Source organism: Ochotona princeps, chromosome X, assembly GCF_030435755.1.
Source record: "Ochotona princeps isolate mOchPri1 chromosome X, mOchPri1.hap1, whole genome shotgun sequence".
Taxonomy (NCBI): domain Eukaryota; kingdom Metazoa; phylum Chordata; class Mammalia; order Lagomorpha; family Ochotonidae; genus Ochotona; species Ochotona princeps.
In genome coordinates, this window is record NC_080865.1 from 3,301,004 (window position 1) to 3,325,159 (window position 24,156).

Here is a 24,156-nt window from a genome sequence, read left to right on the forward strand (position 1 = left end):
CCAAGCTAGTGTGCCAGATGTTGAAAGCCATGAGCCCAGTCACCTCACTGTTCCAGCTAACAGCTAGTGGAACCCCCAGGAACAGTCACCTAGCTGAGTGGCAGTTGACTACAGATAGCAAGAGTGAGCCTAGCTGCAGCCAGCAGAAGGACCACCCTGCTGAACTGAGCCAAGGTTGTAGATTCTCAAACTGTGAACAACTGTCACACTCATGCATGGCAGAATAACATTCAGTCCGTCATGGATTGCAGATGCAACAGTGGTTTTATGGACTGTATCATTTCATGCTGTTGTAGACATCTCAGTTTGTGTAAGGACACCTTATAACATTCCCATCAGAATGAAATTGCCTAATAACTTGTCCCTCTGAGAAGATCTTGATCATTAAGCCATACAAAGACTGTGCGATTCTTGCAAGAAGCTGCTGAGTTTGGAGGCATGTACTTTCACAAAAAAAAAGCTAACCTAAATGCCTGTTCTGTTCCTTTCTCCATATTTTCTTTCTTCTCTACCTTTCCTTTCTTTCATTATGTCTCCTGCTTTCTTCTTTTCCTTTTGTAAGGACTACAAACACTCATTGATGGACCCACTATGTGTAACATGCCAGCCTGAACCGCTTCTAGTTCAAAGCCTACCTCATTTTTCTTCTAAGCCACTCCTTTTGGAACTCACAGAAGCAGAGCCAAAGACCTTGCATGAACTGGTGACCCTATTCTTAAATTAATGAAGCAGACAGTTATGGAGATCAGCCAGCTACAGGTGGAATCTTGGCAGAATTTGGAGCCCACCTCTAGGTCTTTGCCCTGCTGGTCTCCATGGTGATTCATTTGGCACCTGTTGAGTGTACTGTAGCCCTCTCCTCAAGCCATCACTCTCAGCTACTAGAGGACAAGTATAAGACAATGAGCCTGTAAACCAGGCACCCAAGGGTTAAGGGGCATAACCCAAGGCTCCCTCACGTGGCTGCCTAGGCTAAGAGAGCAGAAAATAAATTTATAAGTACAGGAGCCAATGCATCTTGAGTAGAAAATGCTAAGACTTCCATTTGTTTACTACATGAACAAAAGGAAATCAATAGTATTGTCTTGCTGACGACATCAAACCTCTCAGTGTAACGTGGAAGCCAGAACGGGGTCATTTCTGAAAATGCTTTGCTTCTGTCTTCCACATTTACAGCCTATTTGATTCCCACTCTCAGTTTTTCCCCCAATGATGGTTTTCAGGCTTTTTTAAAAAAGTTTATTTTTCTCTGGTGTCCTAGAACCCACCATTTGTTTGTGATTAAAACATTAATGTTTAGAAAGGTCCAATTAGATGTCAAGGTTGGATAAACATTCGTTTCTATTTATGAAGTTTTAATTGGGGCCCTTTGCTACTCAAGAGTCCCGAGAGTTTTCTTCTTCTCTAGGTGCATGTGTGAATGTATCTCAAAATGAACTCCCAAAATACCAGGTGGACAAAGACTTTCATGGCTTCCATTATGGGAAGAGTACCCTCAGGAACACATTCCAAAGACTGCCCTTCAGTATTCCACGGAGTTTTCTAGAAGATCAATGTCTCTAATATTTTGTTTCTAAGCTGTCTATAGAACTTCCACATTGAAAGATAATTGCCTTTCTTTTTATCCATTTTGCAGAGTAAGTATCTCTTGCAGTTGTACAGTGAGTTCTGGCTGGCAAATGCTTTTGTGGACATTATGTCATCGGGTCCATAAACGTTACGGAGTAGCTCCAGCTTCATTCCTAGCCCCATGCTAGAGACGAGAGAGACAGTGGAAAGCCAAACAAGTTCAGCCTCCAAGGAGTTAGTTATCTAGTGAGGAAGCAAAGATGGGCTACAAACATTAACAGCAAAAAGAAAAAAAAAAGTGATACCACAAGCGTGATAAGTGTCACAAAATTTCTGGAGCTCTAACTGTAAACAGTGATATTTGAGCTGAGGGCCTAGGAAGGCTACCCTGTGGAAGCAATGCTGAATCCTGAGGGTAAGTGGGAGTCATCCTAGCAAAGAGGCAGGGGAAGACCACAAAAAGTACAAAAATCAGTATGTGCAAGGGCACTATGGCAGGAAGGAATGTCACCTGCTTAAGAAAAGCCAGAGTAAGGGAAAGGGGATTGTGAGAGATGAGGCTGGAGAGGCACAAATAGCTCAGCTCCCACTGAGGGGTGTGTGGCCAAGTTCAGATTTCTGAGACCAATGGGGATTCATTGATGAAATTTGAAGGGTGAGAGAGCAGTAGGCAGTGGTTAGAGCTCAGTTGAGGCAAGTGAGGCCAAGAAATAGTAAGCAGCTAGGATGCATGAGGACCAAGTTCACTGGGCTTTGCTGCTCCTAGCCCAATAAGTCTCTACTACAGCTGCTCCCCACCTTGCCTGCCCAGCCCACAGCCTGCTAGTCCAGCCCTCGGTGGCCTTGCATTCCACTGTTGCTAGGCAATGAATGTGCGGGATGCTTCCTCAAAACACCATGGGCCTTCATAGTCACAATCTACAGAGTTAACATCATTTCCCAGCTTTCACCTCACACCAGTGCGTGTGAACCACTTGGAAATAAGGCAGACAATAAAATAAATTAAAAAAAAAAAAAAAGAAAAGAAGGCAGAAACCAACAACCAAAAATCAATGCAGTAGACTGTCAATGCCTAATCTGATGAGGTGCAGAATGAAATTGTGGGGGTAGGGATGGAATTGACCAGATGAAATAGCTATAGAAAGATGAGATCAGAGACAAATCTGGAGAGAATGAGGAAGGTCAAAGGCAGCAAGGAAGAGAACAACTGCTCCCCAAGGTGCCAGCGAGGGCACAAAGACTGGTCCCGTAGCTCTAAGTGGGAGGTACGGATCCCCTTTTCTGTGTTTGCCTCTGGCTTCCCCACCCAGCCCAATCTCAGTGTGCTAAACCGCTGGCTTTGCAGCTATCCCAGTGACTCCACACATACTGCAACAGGACTAGTCCAAGCATTCTCTGGCGTGGGGAAAAGGAATACCACATGGGCTGTGTCTCAGAACTCTGTTATACTTTTAAAGAAAAGCAAGTTCAAGAACATAAATAAGGGACCGAGATCAAGGCCAAGGAGGAGAACAGGAAGAGAGAACAGGAGACTATAAGGTCTTCACACGTAAATGATCAAACCCCAAATTCTTGGATGCTAAAATTGAGAAGGCAATCACGTTTTATTCTAAAATTTTATCCACACAGAGGAGAAAACATGAACATACTTGGAGGCCTGTCCTTGCATCTGGTCCATAGCTGAACCTGTTCAGGGCTCGCACACACATCATCCCTCCACTTCCTCTCTTCCTAGCCCTCGCCTGCACTGACTGCTTAGCAAGGCCACAGACTTCTACCTGATAGCCTTCCATCATCAGCTTGCCCCTGCTCTTAGGAACCTCGGACAGTGGGTCGCAGCAGTTAAAGGTAGCGGTGGCTCTTTTTCTTTCCTTCAAAAGGAAGCCAGCACCTTCTGTGCCAGGACTAAACAAAGGGGCATTTTCCGGGAAGACTGGCCAATTTATGGGCAAGGACAAAAGATACAAAGGAACACCCTCCTAGTCTTCAGAATACTGCTTGGAAGACACAAAGATGAGACTGATTCATTGTTTCGGGCATTTGGGGAGGTGGAGAGCAAAGAAACATGTGGCCTGAGAGTTTGGAGAAGATGCTGGGGATGTGCAAAGCCAGCCTGGAGGAGGACTGCTCTCCTACCCTAAAAGTTGGTTTCTGACCGATGTAAGACCAGCTAAGGATTCAATTTTAAAACATGTCGAATTCAGTTGCTGTGATCATTCATGGTTGGGTGAGACTTCATTTACCACTCAGCTTTGAGGCTAAGTGTGTGTAGGGGGGTGGGAGCAGGGGGAGTACAGCGGGCTTAAGAGACTTGGGAGAGCCTGCTGGGGTCAGACAGGGACAGCCCAAGTTTCTGGAAACTCCTGAGCAGAGGGGCTTTGCCTGCCGTGTAGGTCTGCTCCCCTAGAAACCGGAAGTGTGCACCCTTCCAATCAGCTCTCCTACAAATACAAACTCCCCCCAGCTACTGGCTAGCTTTCTCCTTGTTTTCAGGGTTTTCCTCCCTCAGCAAGACGTCCTCTCCTGAAGCACCAACACTACCTGCTCCTTTGGCGGACAACGCCTTCAATGACCACACCTGGCTCCACCGGAAGTGGGGTTATTTTGCAGCCTGGATGGTGTCAGGCAGGGTGGGGAAAGCCAGAATGGAACACCCCCACTAGTGGAAACTCATCTATCACCAGTGAACTTGGCTGCAGCGCCAAGCACTGGTCTTACACCGGAGCAGCACCATCTGTTTGCTTCTTCTTTTTTTAGTACTCTCCTCTTTGACCCACCCAGTGCTGAGATTATTCAGTGTGTTTTTCCAGGAGACCTGGCAAACAGCAACTTGACAGGTTTGGTGGTTTTCCGACAGCCAGGATGGAGTTCTCTGAAGACGGCAAGACTGGACACACAAACAGATCATACAAATCCTGCCTCCCACAGCTGTCTGGAAGCCACCTTCTCCCAAATGACCCTTCTGCACTCTGATACACCATGGGTGGTTTCACAGCATTTAAGTGATAATTTTTTTCCAAAACTTGAGTGTTTCAGTCTTGGAACAATAATACTGGAAGTATCATTATTTGCCCTTGCAATAAGATTCCAACTTTGCAGATATTTTGAGAAAATGGGAGTGGACTCCATGAGTTAAGTTACTCTCAAAGCTAACTACTTGCCACCAGATCCCAGTCCGCAAGGTGCATGGGATCTACTATTACAAGGCCTGTAACTCCCTTTAGTACGCGGCAGGGCAGTGTGATATTGGTGCGGGTCAGTTAGTTAAGGTTGAACTCTATGATTGCTCAGCAAAGTTTATAGCAGGACTACTGTCTGGACCTTGACCAACACCCCACACTTTGTTAATCAGCACATGTGATGCCAGAAACCTTTTATTGGTAAAACCAGTGACTTGCTCATTAGGAATGATGGCTATGATGCTGAACTAACAGGGCTAGATGAAAACGTGGGTAGTTACCTTACACTTCTGGGGGGGGAGTGCCAATGGCTTCATATATCAAAAGGCCTCTGCCCTTTAAACCATGATGTTATCCCTTGTTAGAGGAATTTGAGTCCCAGGAGAGAAAGTATGGATGTTATCTGAAGGACTAGGACCACCCCTTGGGGGTTTATTCTCTTACAGAGGTCCTTGCATACCATCAGCATCCATCCTCACCCCAGCTTAGACACTTAGCCATCCAGCAAATATATACATTGAGTAAAACACCATGTGCCAGGCACCATGAGATGTGCTGGGAACACGCAGGTGAACAAGGCAGATACACTATACCCTTCTGGAATGTCCATGCCAGTGGGGCATTCAAATCCACAGAAACATGAATCTGCAAATCTAGGAGATGACAAATTTTTACGAGAGCTGGGAAGCAAACACATACGGGGCTGAGATAATATTCTAAACAGAGATAATGATAACAGAAAAGCAGATTGGTCAGTATTATAACGTTAGCCAGCAGTTAGCATGATACATGCTAATTCCTCCTAAGACTCTCATTCTGGCAAGAGTCAGGCTAAAGCTTTGCCAACCTGCCAGAAAACTTTAATTTCAAGTGTGGAAAGATTCCTTTTCATTCAGTTATCCTTCCTATATTTTTGTCTTTACCTTGAGAGATGGGACTATGCTAGACCATTTCTCAGTTCAGTTCCACATGAAAATATGTAAGAAAAAGTTTATCTTAAAGGAATGAAAATTAGAACACAATTATCCCTTATCCAAAATCCCTGGACCAGAAGAGTTTCAGATTCTGAAATTTTATTAGCATGGACTTTATCATGCAGGCCCACTCCAAATATTCAAAATCCAAAACATTCAAAAAACTGAAACATTTTGAGCTTCAGGTAGCACCCAAAGGTTTAGCATTTGGGATTGTTCAATTAGGGATGCACAATTTGTACTTAGCAATCACAGGAGACCATCTTTTGCTTATACGCTGTGTGAAGTCCTTGGATTAGATTAGGGAATGGACCCCTTCCTTCTAGGGCTGGGATAAACTGCATTCTTAATACACACCAAAATACCGACCTTGGCAGGGGGCTGATGGCCCACGAGTGAACTCTATATGTTTTCACGTTTTTCTGTATTTTCCAAAACTTTACTGATACATACATGATTTTTAAATACAGGAAAAAAAATATCTTCTCCTTATAGGCACAGCCTATTTTCTTTCCAAGCAAAACAAAACCTTAGTAGCCCTGCAGTAAAACCTACATGTTAATAACAAGTGTGAAGTGGAACATGCAGCGGGGTTGGAAGTGTGCTGCAGGGGGGTGGCAGCCTCAGAGAAGGGGCTGTGAGGGCACTGTGAGAAGATGGCATGCGCACTGCTGTTGGATGGAGGAGGAGAGGCTGCCCAGAGGCTCCCCAGGGACAAGAGAGAAAGAGAGAAAAGGCTTTGCTCTGGCTCTCTCACCCCCTACCTTGACAAATGTAGGTCCAGTGGGAGTGACTCAAGTGTAAAGGAAAAGAAATGAAACAGAGCTACAGGCAGCAATGCAGCTGAATCTCTCAAAAGTAAACACTGTACACAATGAATCCATTGTTAAGAAGCATGCAAGGCGCCAGCACCGTGGTGTAGCACACTAAGCTCCCACCTGCAAACTGTTATCACAGATAATTGCCAGTTCGAGTCCCACTCCACTGCCCACCCAGTCCCTGCTTACTGCCTGGGAAAGCAGTAGAGGATGGCCTAGCTCCTTGGGCCCCTGTACTCATTGTGGGTATATGGGTATGGAAGAAACTCCTGGCTTCAGATTTGACTGGTTTGGGGGTGAACCAGCAGATGGAAGAACTCTCTTCCTCCCTCTCTAACTCTCTTTCAAATAAAATATAATAAATTTTTAAGAAAAAAATTGATAAACAAAACCACACAGGCAGCATTTTCTCCTGCTTAGGGACATAGCTGTATGTAGGGGAAGTTTAAAGAAATGTTGGAGAAGGCCAAACAGCAACTTCAGGATAACGTTAACTCTATACACTTTTTTAACAGTAGAGGCATAGGGCCCGGGGTGATGAACTCAGCTACTGATAGGGCAGGCCCTGAGGGGGCAGACTTCATATGCTCTTTCTTCAGTGGAAATTGAGCCAGTATGGAATTTGCTATCCAAAAACAGTTTGTGTTGGCTGTGAGATAAATCCAGCAGTGAGAAGTTGTGCTTCTCCCTCTTTTTTTTTGCAATAAGGTCAGTGAGACTAACTCTGAGGCTGGCGCCATAGCCGGACAGTCTAATCCTCAACCTGCAAATGCCAGCATCCACACCGGTTTGTGTCCCGGCTGCTCCACTTCCCATCCAGCTCCCTGCTTGTGGCCTGGGAAAGCAGTGGAAAATGGCCCAAGTCCTTGAGGCCCTGTACCCACGTGGGAGACCTGGAGGAGGCTCCTGACTTCTGGCTTCACATCACCTCAGCTCTGGCTGTTGAGGTCATTTGGGGAATGAACCAGTGGATGGAAAATCTGTCTCTGTAGATCTGCCTTTCCAATTAAAATAAATAAATCTTTAAAAAACAAAACAAAAGACTATCTCCTAGAAGGCAATGTTTCTCAAATAACTCATGGATATAACAAAATTAAATCCTCAAATCTTGAATTTAAAAGTATATCTTGCAGACACTGCTAACAAAATAACTCTGAACACTAGGCCAGGTTATCTTTTTTTTTTTTTTGCATTTTTTTTATTAATTATTTTGCATTATGTTACAGTTTCATAGGCTCTGGGAATCCCCCTCACGCCCCTCCCCCCTGGTGGCTTCCTCCACCTTGATGCAGTATTACAGTTCAAATTCAATCAAGATTCTTTCCTTGTAAACATATACCAAGTATAAAGTCCAGCTATTTATTGTCCAGATGGGTTGAACAGTCTCTTGGGGAGACCATTTCTGGTCCGTTGTTAGAGCTGGCAGAATATCATCCCATTCAACCAAGAGTCCCGACATGACATCAACAGCAATTTGCAACATTATGGAATAGACATGGTTGTGAGTAACCAGTGTGTTACAAAAAAAAAAAAAAAAAAAAAGAATGCAAGTTCTTAACCACAACCTATGATTAGCCCATTGACATTTCAGTTTTAGTTTATATACAGAACCGACTGCTATATACCTTAGCTATAAGGTACCATTCAGCTGTCTCGTGTCTATTTCATTTTAGTATTTAGCCATTTGTTGTGTTGAAGTATAATTTTGCTGATCTTGGCAGATTTTAGGGTAATCTAGACTGGCTTGTAAAAGGACCACAATTGTCGACAATTAAGGTGACACTACCGTGCAGAGGCCAACGTCATCGGAAAGACAACCAGAAGCCCTGAGCGGTTCGCAGAAACAGAAGAACGATAAACGTCCTTCGGGACCAGGGAGGAGAGCTTTCTCTGGTCTGAACCTGGCTCCACCTCTGGACCCCCGCCCTCTCTCGCGATGACCATCAGGATCGCTCCGAAAACCCCTCATAGCAAACAATCATACAAACTAAAAAAACCTAAAATAAATAGACAAACAACAAAAAGTAGAGCCTGGAATCTGACAGGAAAGAGCTGGCGTGGATTGGCTCATGCCTCGCTGGGTGGGACACAAAGATTAGTCACTCCTCACCATGGTGTTGGGGATTTCCCTGCACACCCCCCCAAAAAACAAACAAACAAACAAACAAAAATGTTCAGGCCAGGTTATCTTAAGCAAAGACAACCAGGCATTGTTCCAGGAAAACTGACTGCCTGCAGTATTCATTCTCTCCTCTAGGTGGGGCCCATTCCCAACTTGTGAGTGCCCCCTGACCTCATCCTTTTGAACCCTTGTTTGCGCTCAGGAAAATCCTTCACTTACAGACAGGGACATCTACCCGGTTCTGTGTCCACTGCTATTATAACAACATTTTCAACTTGGAAATTAATGCTCAACTGTGGAATTTCAGACTCCAGCTACATGAATAGTGACATGCTCTGGGGCACGGTGAGTGTAGTTGGGAAGTTAATCCTGTTGATGGAATTGTCTCCACCCTCACCAAGTCCACATGTTGAAGCTCTAACCCCAAGTGTGAGTGTGTCAGGAGGTAGTGTCTGAGGAGGTAATTAGAATTAAATGAAATCATAAGGGTGGGGCCCTACTCCCATAGGACTGTGACCTTGTAAGAGGAGGAAGAGAAAGATCTCTCTTTCTTTCCCTCCCTTCTTTCCCCTGGCCCCCAAGTGAGGACACATAAGACTGCAGTTTGCAGCCCAGGAAGAGGCCCTCTCCAGATACCAATCATGCTTGGCACTTTGACCTTGGACTTTGAACTGCCAGAGCTGTGAGGAGCAAAATTCCTGTTTAAGCCACCCAGTCCATGGCATCTGGTTCTGGCAGCCCAGGCTGACTAAGAAAGTTATCTTCTCTGGCTCTCAAGGCACTAGGAAAGCAACCACCCCACCATCCACCCTTGAGGTTATAACAGATGTTGACACTAATGTTAGTCCTGTAGCTATAGTGCATACTTTCAACACAGAAATCCAAAGGATTACAGGTCTTTAATAAGGACCCCTTCCCCTAAGAGGCCCCACAAAAGAGGTGGATATTTAGCCTGATGGGCAGCATGTTCTGGCAGAGGTAGAGTAAAATCATGAGAAAAGGCTTTGTCCAATGATGCCCAAAAATCCCAACTGGGTTCCTGGCAGTCCTAACCCCCCTGAAATTATTTCAAGGATCACATCCACTTGCACTGTGGGAAAGAAGGCACAGGTAGGGGTCAGGATGTAGCTCTGGAAAATACATGTGGGCACGTCCTTGAACCTCAATGTCAGGGGCTCTACACGATGAATGTCCCACAACTCCATGTCCCCAGGGGCTAGGCAGGGAGCCCAGCACAGAGGGGGCCAGGGTGGGAGGTGCAGGGAAATGGACATGGTGATAGGATGTTATTCACTGGGGCCCAAAGGTGGTGGCAAAGCCCTGGGGCAAAACTTGCAGCCAGATCTTTCTAGCAAGACCAGAACCAGCTCCGCTGGGGAGCCCAGGAAAAAAAATCAGCTCTTGGCATGGTTCCTCAAACAGCCCCAGGAACACAGAAGCATTTGTTCATTATTGGGCTGAATCTGTTAGGCCAGCAAGAAAAATCTAAATGCTAATTAGCCCCTCCCCACTTAGAACAACTGTGATTTGATCAAAATGAATGTAGTGCTCTGACCTGTTTGCCTCAAAGAGCCAACCGTTTGGGTTCTCCCAGAAGGCGACTCCAGGGCACAGACTTTAGAGTGACTCGTTTGTTTAGGATGTGATCCCAGAAAGCACAGGAGAATGGGGAAGTGAGACTGGGACAAGAGGGCAGCGAACACAGCACGTAGCAAGCCAATTTCCCACTGGGAGCAAGTAGAGCTTGGTGCTGGCAATTCTAGGAGCCAGTGTTGACATGGGCACCCAGGGGCTCTGCAATGAATGAGGAAATAGGAAAGACTGGAACCAGGGCTGTGAGCAGAGGAAGTCTTCGTGCCTCCCCCACCCCTGCTGTCAAGTCAGTACCTGCAATTCAGTGTGTGTGTGTGCGCGCCGGTGTGTGTGCATGCTTCAGTCTGGGGTGTGTTTGAAGAACACAGTGGCTTCTTTTCAGGTGTCTGATATGTTTGAGGAGAGGCCAGGGGAAGAAGGATTGAAAGAAGTTGATGAAAAGAAACCCAGCATGTCAGGCTTTGGCTGTGCACCGCTGCAGGCTGCCCACAGCCTGGCTCTTCATTCAGCACCGGAGGTGGGCAGGTTGGAGAGGCTCGGGCAAGGATGTTTACCATCTGCAAAGCGGCAGCAGGAACAGGCAAGCAGCTGAAGGCTTCCCCACTCCCAGTGCGCTCCTCAGCAGGGCCAACGGCAGCAGGCAGCACTGGGGGCGGCAGTGCAGCGCATCTCACCTAGATCCCTGGTACCTCAGAATTTGCAAAGTGCAGCTGGAGGCAACCCCACTATGGGTTAATTGCTCAAACACTGTATAAAAAAATCAATTCGGGGAGGATGCTGCCCGTGAAAAAAAGCGGAATTTGCCAACCAAGTGGATTTACTGGAGGAGACAAAGGGTGTCCCACCCACCATCCAAGACACAATCCTGCAGTTGCAGGGAAATCACAGTGCAGGTTTATTTTTTTAAAAACCTGCCTTATTTGTACTTCTTTCTTGGCTTCTTCTGCCTTAGAACAAAGTGACAAGCAGTGCTGAATAAGCCTAGAGCATCCGAAAGCTGTTCAGGTGGTAAACCTCTGCCCCAGTATCTGCAAAACTCATTCAATACTTCCAGGAGTGTTTTTCATTTCAAAATCAGAAGTGGGGACTTTGGAAGGGGGGGGTTGCAGCAAAAGGCAAGCCAAAATTCTTCAGATATTTTAAAATGTTATTTTGATATAGGTAGTTGGTGAAGGAATAAATGAGCATAGAAACAGATACCTAGGAGCAAAGTGAAGCAGAAAACAACTGACGTGCCAAACATCACGAAAATGAGTCTTACTATTGAATACGGATGTAGATTTGTGAGTTGTGTCCAAAGGTGACTGTTAATCCTAATTGCTTTCGGCAGAGAAAAAGTCGACAAGCATGAAATTGATTCAGAATATATTTCAGGCATTCTTTTAGATATTTACTTGGTAGCAGAGAGTCTATGTGTTCACCAGAAGGTATTCAAGATCATTCCTTAGAGCACTGTTCATAAAAGCCAAAAAACTAGAAACAAATTAGAAGCCAGTCAGCAGTAGTCACATAACACGGCACCACAAAGCAGTGAGAATGAGCCAGCAACAATAACTGACCATGTTAAGATTCACAAATAACACTAGTCTATTACTGAATACACAGAACTCAAGAACAAGCAAAATGAATTGCTGCCATTGGAGTCAAGCCCTTTGGTATTGCAGTCAGGATGGTAGAGAAGGAAGCAGGCAGAAAGAGTCTCCGGGGCCCTCTGGTGTGATTCTTAGCCTGTGGGCTGACGGCTGGGAAATCCAGTAGGCAAAATTCATTGAGCTATACATTGCTAGCCTGTACATTTTGTACTGCAAGAGAAGTTTAATTTAAAAATAAGCATACATTCACACTAGATCCATGTTTGTGGATGAGTCCAAAATAAGATTCTACACAGAACATATGCAAGGTGAGCTGACAGTCTTGCTTTGCTTCATAAAGGCAGTTCCATAGGTGATAAATGCCACCAAGGGAATAATGATGCACATTTCTTGACCCATATTTGAACTGTGACTATGGTTTGGTCTGATTTCGAGAACAAAGTCCTTCTCAGTCAACGGTAAGGATTTATCAGAATACCTTAAACATGGGATACAGTCTGTGAAAAAGCTCATCACCCGGACAACACCACCACTCTTTGTGCTCATATACACTGCTTTCCTTGGGTGCTTTAGTGCCAGACATAATCCACTAAAAGAGTTTTCATAAACACAAGAGCTAGAAACCACAGCAAGCTCTTCTTCAAATAATGGCTAAAAGGGAAGCCGCTTTGGTACATATCCTCTCAGCCTTTCATCCTATCCCCACATGCTCAATTTAGCAATTTCAGACCCGAGCCAAGTGCTAGAAAATACTTTTTGGTATCCTTGCCCCGCTCCCAGTAACATACAAACTCATATAACCTATCACTTGTCTTGTATCAACCACAGTGATTGCTGAAATGGAGAGCATAAATGACACCATTCAAAAAGGCAAAAAAGATCGTCACTTCCTTTGCTAGCCCTTCTTACCACTTAGAAATCCACTTGCAAGTCTTCAAAAAAAAATGCGCTGAGAAAACTTACATGTCCAGATGTCAAGATAAAGCATGCCAATTTTCTGGAATCTGAGAACCAGACTTGTTGCAATTAGTTAGGAAAGCCCCACCCCGAAAAATGTGACACCGGAGACCCCTGGAATTTTACCACTGTTTTTCTCTTGATAAAGTGTAATTCCCCTGTATCTGGAAACTCTTGTAATTAGGATCCTAATATAAATATGAAACTCTATAAGACCACAATCTTTACCAGAACCTTCTAGACACACAACCGTACTCACAGAAAACTGAGAACCTTTACTGAGTATCTTCCACAATCATGTTGGACAGTGTAAATGTATCAATGGCTTGGCAAGTAATTATCGAATAGCAGCTATACAAAAGGGCTCCATGGGAGATGGAAGCAGGTAAGTTTTGGTGTAAGCAAGGAAAGTCAAGGCATGGTTTTTTAGAATATGCATTTTCCACGAACCTTTTTGAATACTCCTCATATATCAACACTGTTTTAAGTACTAGGGAGAAGCATATGGATCCTGGCCACATCCTAGTGAGGGGTGACAGAGAGGAGGACAAAGAAACAGTTTATATACAAATAAGAAAAAAAACAGCCAATAAACACATTGAGACTTAACTAGAATAGCAAAGAGGGTGACTTGGAGACTGTCTCGGATCAGATCATCACAGAGGTGAATATCTAAACTGAGATCTGAATGAGAAATCAGCCATAAAAGACGGAGGAGGAGGCAAACAGAACATTCTAGGGAGAACAAACAGTACAAAGGCCAAAGGGCCAAAAGGAGCTTGATGTGCTAGAAGAATCAAAACTGAGGAGTATGCTCACAGAGGTGAGCAGCAGGGCCAGGACAGGCAGAACATCATGGTGCAGCAATGACATGATCCAGTTCCCGAGCAATGCTTCCCAAAAGATATTCTAGTTGCCATGTGACACTGGATTATGGGAGGGCACAAAAACCACCCAAGGAAGACCTGGTTGTGGGGAAAAGTATGCAAAAGTAGGGGAAGGAAGAAGCAGGAACACGTGGGATATACTTTGGACTCGAAACTGAGAAGCTGTGTTGATACGATGCAGGTGAGGCATGAACCTCACGGGTTTCAAGCTTGAACAACTGAGTGGAGGCAACGCCACAGACTAAAACGGGTGTCCCTGGGAGAAAGTCAGTGAGGCTGCCTTGGAACACTGAGCTTGAGAGGTCTGTCAGATCCTCACACAGATTATTCAGCCTTGAATGGTATGAAAGGTCATGGCCAGAGGCCAAAGCATTGAGATGCGATGTAAAGACCTCACACAGGCTGGGGTCATCCCAGCAGGGTACAGAGAAAAAGACAAGAGTGCCTGTGCTGTGGCAGGACATGAACTTTTAGAGATTGAGATGAGGAAAAGACAGATTCCAAATGAGCTGCCAACAGGAGCAGGAAAAGCAGCAGTGTAGGATACCTGGGGCCATCAGAAAGGTTCAAAGAAAGAAGGATGAAGTGTGACAAATGCTACTGGGGAGTCCAGCACAGCGAGGGAAGTCACAGCTCTGTTCGGCAATATGGACGGTGCTGAGGACTGTCAAGAACCTCAGCACAGAACCTGCATTAGACTAGACAAGAAGCGAACTTGCAGCAACCAAGTACGAGTGCCCTTTTAGGAGGTTCCTCTGAGAAACGGTGACCAGAAAATAGCAGTTCATGGAGATGTTGGTAGAACATGATTGTAAGCTGATGGGAATGATCTAGAAATGAAAGTGTTCACTGAAGCAGGAAAGAGACAAGCCCAGAAAAGGGCCCAATGTCATGTACGTAGCATTCTAGCCCCCAATACTTAAGTCTAATCATGAGAAACATCAAACAGACCCAAAATGAGGAATTTCTATTCAAAAAAAAATGAGAGGGGATGGCCTATATGCATCCCAAATATCGATATAAAAACCAACAAAAGGCTGTGGAAACATTCCCAGCTGACAGAGGCTAAGAGACATGAGGAGAGAATGTAGTCACAACGCTAAACCAGACCCTGTACGAGAAGGAAAAGTGCCAGAAAGGCTATAGGTCTATTGTCCAAATGGAAATACAACTGGCAGGTCAGCTAACAGTATGCTATCCATACTAAATTGACTGATGTTGATAACAGGACTGTGATTAGGTAAGAGACTACTGATATTCTAACGAAATGTGTACCCAAGTATTCAGGAGTAAAGGGTCATGATAAAAGTAACTTAACCTCATATGGTTCCAAAAGCAAGCACAGAGTATAAATTGCAAAGCATATGGGGTAAAATGTTAAGAACAGATGAATCTGCAGGAAGGGTATACGGGCGTTTTTCACTTGCTTTCATTTTTGCAATCAGTTTGTAAAGTTTAAAATTATTTTCAAAGAAGACAGAAAGAAAAGAGCTTCTCTGAAGACAAAGAGGACAGGAGATGGAGGGCCCACAAGAAGGTGGCCCTTGCTTGCATGCAGCAGCAGCATTTCCATTCACAGCTTCACCACCACACAGGAAACACTGTGTTTGCACAAATGCGGACATGTTGGGAATGTGGGTGGTGGAGTATGCAGAGCTGCCTATCCGCCGAGCCCGTGGTTGATACAGCAGCGGCAGAGGGAATTTTTATATAAAGCAGCTCTTTTAGAGAATGGAAAAGCAAAGCCACCAGGTAAGTGGGGTAGGCTTGCCAGAGAATGCTGAAGGTCCACTTGGGGTTTGTTAAGGTCAGGATCTGGACCTCGATGTTGGCACTGACTTCTGAAGCTCCCCAAGGGGTGCTAACAGGCAACCATTCTCCAGGAGCACCACGTCAAGGGATGATTTCTCAAGCTTAGCCCTGCTACAGATCGGGCCAGATCAATCAGTTCGTCTGGGGTGGGGGTGGGGGCACTGAGGAGGGGGATGTTGAGCGGCAGCCCAGCCCTCCCTCCACCAGAGGCCAGCAGCATCTCCAGCCTGGCCAGTCATGAACCAAAAGTCAAAAATGTCTCCAGACATGGCCTCGTTGTTTTCCTTGGAGGCAAAATCATGCCCTGTGGAGAAGCACTGGGCTGGACACACAAGCTGAGCCACCAGTACCACACGCTGCTAGAGGTCACAAAGTGCACACACTCCTTGCTATAGCTAGGAACGCTTAAGAACACATGCTCCGAAATCAAACGGTCCGTATTCAAGTGCTGGGTCCACTAACTTACCTTCCATGTGACATTAGACAAGTTACTTCTCTGTGCCCGGTTTCCTCATCTGTAAGGTGGTAACAAAGATACCTGCCTCAAGAGTTAACATATGCAAAGCAGAAAGCAAATTTCTGCTATTAGGTAACCATTATTATTATTATTATTATTACAAGTCAGAAACATAGTAGATACGGGAAGAGAGTATGTTGATAAAAGAGCTGTTACACTTAAATATGCTCAACATTCAACCTAAAAATTGTTCCACATTAAAACTGGATGGAAAGTAGAATACATTGAATTTCTCTTTGGATTAACATTTGACTTCTCCTAGATTCTCGGCACACTTATTCAGTCGTTTGACATATACAAGGAACCTTCAAAAAGTGATGGGAAATGGATTTAAAAGATAGACTTAATTTGCTGCAAAATTTTTTTTAATATTTCTTTGTCATAATACAACCCTCCTGGGGACTTTGTGGCGGTTCTTGTATTTATTGATCGTGTACTGCATGCCACTGCTCCAGTTCCTGACACACAACTGTGAGCAGGACATGAACTGGCACTACCCTCTTGGAATTTGTATTCTGTGGGGGTAAAAAAAAGGACAGAGAATTAGTACACAAATAATTAAATAGCATAATGGTGGGTAACAGTGTTTTGAAGAGCACAAAAGCTAGAGGAGGGAGCTTTCCAAAGCTAGGTGCAAGGCTGTTTTACAATGACAGTTAGGAAGGCCCAATAGAAATCAGGGGACAGCCTCTGTTATCTTCTGGTACAATGGTGCTCCAGGCAGAGAGCAGTACAGACACTAAGGCCGGGAAGGAGGCAGGCTGGTGCACAGGGAGGAGTGTGGGAGAGAGGTACAGGCGGCTACAGCGAGGGATGGAGTGCGCGATGGATCCTCAGTTGGCTATAAAGTCATTGCAGGTCCCAAACCTTGGAACTGCAAGACAGCATTTGTTGGTTCTGTCAGGAAGCAGCAACAAGGAGACTGTAGGAGACTGGCTTAAAGGCCACACAGTCCTCTAAGAGACAGAAATGGGGAGAGCAATTTCACATTCCTTTACACCAGTAAAGGAGCAAACTTTGCATCAAAACAAGGGCTGATAGAAAATCAACTCATCCTGAAACCAGTGCAAGCACTTGGGGACAAAGAAACTCCATGACCAGGCTTTATCCTGACCTAGCTCAGGCTGTTGTGGGCATTTGGGGGGTAAAATCAATGGATGGAAAATATCTCTCTCTCTGTGTGTGTGTTTGCATTTCAAATAAATAAAAATAAAAATGCTAGGAATTTACTTAACAAGAATGTTTAAGATATCCGGAACAGTACTGGCACAAGGTCAGGCATACAGATCAAAGGAACAGAGATAAAAATGGACCCATACAAATACAGTCCAATTTTGATAAAAGAGTAAAAATAATACGATGGTGTTAAAAGAGCTGGGTATCATTTTTTGGGAAAAGTGAATCTCAGCCCTTATTTCTATAAAAATTAGCTTGAAGTAATGTTATATACCTACATAGAAAAGACAAAACCATAAAATGTCTATGAGAGGGCACTGAATATATTAATGAACTTGGAGTAGCCAAATATTTATTAGTTTACTAAATATGTTATCTATAAAAAAGCCCGATAAGTTAGATTTTATCAAAATTTAAAATTTGTGATCTTCAAAGAAACATTAGGAAAATGAAGACAAGTCACAGACTAAAATTAAATATTTGCGATACATCTATCTGACACAGTACTTGCATTCAGGGACTCCTACGATTCAATAATTGGATAAACACAACTCGAGAAGATTCTTCACAAGAAAAGAGGTACAAATGACCAAAGGGCATGTTCAACCATCAGCCATCAGAGAAGAACAAACTGAAGTCAGGAAATGATGCCACTACAAACTTACCAGAATGGCCAACATAAAGCCAACCAACAAGATCAAGTGCTAGTGAGGCCAAGCAACTGAACTTGTCATACACCGCTCAGGGGAATATAGAAAGTGCTGTATGTAATTCAACAACCCTATTTCTAGGTATTTACCCCAGTGAAAGGAAAACTTGTATTCGCACAAAAAGCTGAATCAGAGTGTTCAGAGACTGGCTTTATTCCCAATAATTAAGAGTTGGTGAATGGATAAACAAACTGAGGAATATTACTCAGGGATAAAAAGGAACAAATTGTTGACTCCTACAAGAACATGGATAAATCCCAAATGTATCATGCTAGGGAAAAGAGGCCAGACTCAGGCTATCTCATATATGAGTTCATTCACAGAAATACTCTGAAAATAAAAATAAATAAATAAATAAATAAATAAAGGCACAGAAAGCAAAACACTGGGTATGGGAGTGAGGCAGGGCAGGGAGAAGTGACTGCAGAGAATCAACATGGATTTTTTTTTTTTTTTTGAGTAAGGGAATTCTGTCTCTTGATAATGGTGGTAGCTACATGATTATAAACATCGGTCAAATCCTCTAGAAGTGCAGATTCAATAGTGTGACTTTTACCATAAATAAGCTACAATTTTAAAGACATGAAATAGGGACAGGCATTTAACCCAGCAGTTAAGATGCCAATGAAGAAGGAGATATTCAATGGAGTGCCTGAGTTTGATGCCTGGCCTCAGTTCCCCAAAAATGCTGACCCTGGGGGACAGCAAGTGACAGCTCAAGTAACTGGGTTCCTGACATCCACATAGGAGACCCTAACTGAGTTCCCAGCTCCTGAACTTAGCTTTGTCTAGGCCTTGCCTTTGCAGAAGTTTAGAGAGTGAACCAACAAGTGTAGATATTCTCTCATGTTCCCTCTCCCTCTCAAATACATATGTTTAAAAAAAGGGGGGGTATGAAACAGACTACAGAATTAAGCACATTGATTTACAAAATGAAACCTACTCACGAGAATCTTATCAAGAGGATTTATTTTATGATTATTTTTGCACAACAGGTAACACATTTCTTAGGCTCTCTCATTTCTGTCTTCTGGAACTGTTGACCTTACGGAAACCTGTCCCGCCTCCCTTCAAATCATTAGTGCCCTTCTCAGTTGGTATTTTGTATTTGAAATTGCCTTGGAACTCCCAAGCAGCAAAACAGAAAAATCTCTGTTGGTTTCATCTACGCAGTAAAAGTCCCAGGCACATGTGTCCCGGTGTCCGTCCCGGAATCCCCACAATGACTCCATCAGCCATGGAAAATCCACCTCTTAGCTGCTTCTCCACTAACACCTGAGCAAACTCATTTTGCCATTTCTGGAAGGCATGCTCACGGTACCAAAAACACGGCATTTTCCTTTGCCTGCCAAACCCACCAATGAAATTCCATTTCTCAGACTTTTTTCTCCCTCTGCTGAACAAAATTATATCCATAATGACAGCTTTCTTCCCTTTTCTGTATTTCCAACATTTTTTTTTTCTAGAAAAGTACACACACCTGGAATCTGCGTCTGTTTGGCAAGAGTTCTTCACAGGCAAAGCAGTCGCCGAGGCTGCTCCTGTGCAGCTTGGATGTGCTTGCTCTCAGTAGCTAGCTTTGCTCCAGCCCTTTCAGTGAAAGTCACCTTGCCCCTTGCCAGGACGTGGGAATGATAAAAGCAGAAGGGAACCTGATCTGGCTTGGCGTGGCTCGAGGCCCTGTAAAGCACTCCAGCCCCCTGAACAGCTATACAATATGACCACTTTGTGTTTCCTAGCTTTGCATTGGAGCGGGAAATGTAGCCAAACTAAGTGATATCCAGCTCCTTTTCGATCTCAACTAAGCAGAATTTTCAGAGACAAAAAAAATAAAGGCTCCCTTAGTCTTCTGGACATAACACACCTTGTCAATTAACCTACAAACTATTTGGACATCAAACTTAATTGTCTTGTCTATTAATAATTAAGCTCTTCATGCATTATTAATACTAATAGAGCAATAGATTTTGTTGTGTCTCGTCTGATCAGGGGGATTCTCATAGGCTTACTTCTTAAGATAACCTTACTGCAACACCTTGGGGTCTTCACTCAACTTCATCCAACAGCTTGATCAAGGAAACAGGATCCTTTTGCCAGCTCTAGTAACCTTTTGGATCCCAAGAGGGAATTTATGGGGCTCAATGCAAAGTGAAAATGTGAGACCCCTTAATCAACAATCATTAAGAATCTTGGCATGAAACCAAGTGCAATTGGCTTGTCCCGGAAACCAGCTGTGCTGAAGATGAGCTGTTTGGCTAGAAAGCTGGTAAGAAAAGTAAAGTGTTTCTTTGAAATGAACAGCTCTCCTCGTAACAGTTCTCCTTTGGGGTAAAGAATCTTCCACTTGCCTGAAGGTGCTCAGCCTGTGAAACAAAAACTAGTGTAGGGCCTGTGGTCCCGGGGCAGCAGCACCAGCACCGGCCGCGAGTGTGTTAGAAATGCAGGCAGGCGCTCGGGCCCTTCCCAGGTGCACGGAATCAGAATCTCACTTTCACGAGATTCTACAAAGGATTCCGGTGCAGGGTCCAGGCTAAATAGTGTCACTGTCGAGGGGGCCCATGGAAAACTTCTGGCTGCTCCTTCATCTAACGCCGGGCAGTCCGCAGTCGTCTCTTTCCTTCATGCTAAACAGACTTCTGAGCCTTCCAAACTTACGCCCCCCTGCCAGAGTGTGCTCAGTCCTGAGGCCCCCAGCCTCCTCCTTCCCCCTCAAGGTTCACTCCTTTGGGCTGAGGCTGCATCCCGCTCTGCCCCGGCCACCTGTTCTGGACCCCGCCAGGTGGTGCTGCGCCGAGCGGTCCCTCGCCCCGGAGGGAGCGTCCCGGCTCCACAGGCACCGCCACACCCACCGCCCCGCGAGGCAAACCGAGTCAGGGAGTCGCGGCTCGCAGCCTGCCCTCGCCACGGTAAGGCTTCTGGCTCCACTTAACAAAGGAATGGGGAGACTGAGTGTTTTTACAGGCAAGTCTCTCCCCTCAGAGACCACGTCGCCGCTCGCCACCAAGGCACACGCTTGCGGTGCTGGCGGCGGGGGCTCGGCTCTTCGCCTCTGCCTTTCAGGACAGCCCGGAGCCGCAGCGGGAGGCGGGAGCGCCAGCCCCGTAGGGCCAGCACCCTCCGGCTCTGGGTGGCCAGCTCTCTAGGTTCCGTGTCCGGTGTCTGAGGGGGCTGACAGAGCTCTTACCTGCAGATTCCCGCGACGGGCTGCTTGTGGGCGCCCTCAGGCCCTCCTTTTCCCCTCTCGCCTGGGCCCCGGTCCTCCTGCTCCTCCTCCCTCCGGAGGGCTGGGCGCCGCCCCCGCTCTCCCGGCCCGCTTGCCCGCGGGCTCCGAGCTGCCCAGCACGGTGTGGCGCGTCCGGCGCTCGGCGGCGGCAAGGCTGGGCGCGGAGGTGGGGAGCGGGCGGGGCGCCGGGAGGGGCGGGGGCGAGCAGGCGGCGGGCCCCGCGGGCAGCCAAAGCCCTGCGGCCTGGGGCTCCGGGCGGTGGGCTGGCCCACGGATGGGAAAGGGAAGGCAGAAGGCGGGTAGCACGGGGACCTGGCTGCCCATGACGCCCTGGCCGGGAGGGAAGCGGGCACGACACTCTTGGCTCCTTGGACCTCTAGATCCTGAGTTATTGCTGGGAGCTGCCTGGCCCTCCGCGCCCTTCCTTGGGTCAACTTCAGGGACTGCCCTGATACCCAAACGCCCACCCTGCCACTTCCAGCGCCTCAGTGGGCTGTGGAGGGTGGGAACCTCCCAGGGTCATCCTATTAGCACAATATTCCAGAATGCAAAAGTGACAGGTCCGGCTACTCGAGGGGAGCGGGAGTCAGTGGCATGATTGCTTGGCTAAGGGCCCATATACCAGCTACCTGGAAACCAGGCCCCCATCCAGTGCTCTGCCTGTGGGGGCGGGGGGCACGGAAGCTGGGGGTTACATTTCCTCTTGGAGTTTCTTCCCTCTGAATGGGACTCAACTGAACTGCTTGTGCTAGCACCCCCACTGTTTTACAAATGCTGAAGAAACTCAGTTCTGAGGTGTAAATTCCTTAGAGACTAGGAGAAAAGAAGCACTCTGAATTGTGTTTGGGATGTGTTTATCATTTAAAGCTGCATTCTCCTCCATTGTGCCATTTTGATTTGGGAGCAAAGTGGACTTCGGGACTGGGCCCTGGAGTAAGATACACACGCTGCATGGCCAGAGAGGCTGCATTTGTTGTGCAAACACCCAGTTATTAACACTCACAACATTCTAGCTGCACAAATGAATGGCTGGTGTTTTCAGAGGCTTCTGACTGGTTGGATTAAGGAGCAGTGCAGGCCTGCAAATGCATGCAGGTTACAAAGCCAGTGCGAGGTCATGAGGAGAGCCAAGGCAGTGGATTTGCTAAGCAGCTTCAGTCTTACCCTAAAGGCTTCAGTTATTTCCTTTTAAATTAACTTGTTAGGAATTACACTTCATATGGTGTGGTCACTGGAACTCTCCCACACTGCTAGTAGGGCTGTAAATCACTACAACTGTTTTGAAAATTCTGATACATTCTACCAAAGCTAAGCTACCAAATCCCTCTCCTATGGCCAGCAAGTTCCTGTGTAGGACTATACTCAATAGAATGAGTGTGTATTTACAGAATGTTGTGAGCTAGAACAGCTGCTCTGTATTGGTGATATAGCCGCAGATTAGAAACTCCCCAACTCCCATCATCAGTAGAAGAGACTACAAATATCGCAGCGTGTCACTGCAGCATGGGATACTAGACAGCAAGGCAAATGCATGAATACTGCTTTGTCGGTCATACACAGACCTCGTAAGCAAGGCTGAGTGAAGGAAGTGGGACACAAAAGTACACATACTAAGTGTTTTTGTTTCTATTAAAAAAAAAAAAACCAACAGGACCAGGTGGGACTGGCACTGTGTGGCATGGTGGGGCAGTGGGTTAAGCCACTTGAAATGCCAGCACCCTGTACTAGCATCTTGGTTTAAATCCCGGCTACTGTGCTTCCAGTTCAGCTTCCTGCCGATGTGTCAGATGGCAGCAGCAGGTAATCTGAGTACTTGGTTTCCTGCCATCCACATGGAATATCCAGATGGAATACTTAGCTTCAGTTTGGGGAGTGAACCAACAGATGGAAAACTTCTTTCTCTCCCTTTCTGCTCCCCCACCCCCATCACTTTTCCAATAATCTTTAATTTTGGCTGTTTTATTTATTTATTTTATATCTGCACTGTTAGTGGTCACTATGGGATAGCAGTGAAGCTTCTTGAAGTGACTGCTGGTTATATAGATCTCAGTCAGGGCCATGGAAGGATGGGGAAGTACTTTTAGAAATACAGCCTTAGTCTGTCATGTGTATAAGTCAGAGTATAATTTCAAAGGACTACCATCCTATACAGTCAGTTGCTGACTGGAATTCACCAAACTTCTCATATAACAAATACATGGACACCATTCTGTGTGTTTCACTTTGATAAAAAACTAGAATAACTGTATCCTAAGTTGAAAGTTACTTAAATTTTTAACATTAAGATACCAGAATAAGTAAAATTTTCCTTTACACAACCTTGCTGCTTTAAAAAAAAAAGTGTGCTCTAAGGAAATATGTCTAAAAAAGAAAAAAAGTCAGTTCTTATCCTCAAATTAAAAATTCATATTTCAATACACTTGCAAGCCAAGTTTTTATTCCCTTGACCCACACTATCTAATCAACATCACTGAGACATCAGGACCCACAGACAGGAAAGAGGCTGGGAGTAAAAGGGCACCCTGGCTATCCCGCAGGGGACTCAGGCCATTTCTGGGACAAGGAGCCCTGGTCCCAAGTTGCCTACTTATGCGGGTACTTTGTGGTGACATGAAGGCAGGACATGGGTGCTTGGGATTTGCAGTTAAATATTTCTCCAGTGCCTTCAGGCTAATGTCCCAGTAACTGGAGAATGGGTGACTTTGGCTCTTCTTGCCTCATAGGCTGTGTGGGCCAGTGTTGGTTTTTGTTCAGCTGGAATGAGCAGATCATCAAGCACCACAAAGATCAAGTCTCAGGAAGGCAGAAAGCTGTGTCTCCTCGCCTCCTCCGCCTGCGGGAGCATTTAGTGTGGGCCCTCAGTGAAGGGTCAAGGCCCAGGATGACAGCTCATGGACCTGCTCTCCTGAGAAGTTCAGAAGCAATTGACCTGGGGCCAAATAGTCTGTAAAGACGCCACCCTATGGTCTCCTGGGAAACTGCATGAAGAGAGTGCAAGTGGAAACCAAGAGGGGACAGGACTAGGCT

General features: G+C 45.6%; 1 protein-coding gene across 9 annotated transcripts in view; it reads right to left on the reverse strand.

Moving 5' to 3' along the window:
- Positions 1–21,252, reverse strand: part of ADGRG2 (adhesion G protein-coupled receptor G2) — a 93,487-nt gene extending 72,235 nt beyond the window's left edge. For 8 of the 9 annotated variants that reach the window (XM_058658811.1, XM_058658810.1, XM_058658809.1 and 5 more), the window contains exon 1: positions 21,091–21,252. The gene's annotated coding sequence lies outside the window, so the exon portion shown is untranslated. Of the gene's footprint in view, positions 1–19,386; positions 19,460–21,090 lie in introns of those variants that run through there. The other variant, XM_058658804.1, reaches the window with a different exon arrangement.
- Positions 21,253–24,156: the final 2,904 nt, after the last annotated feature.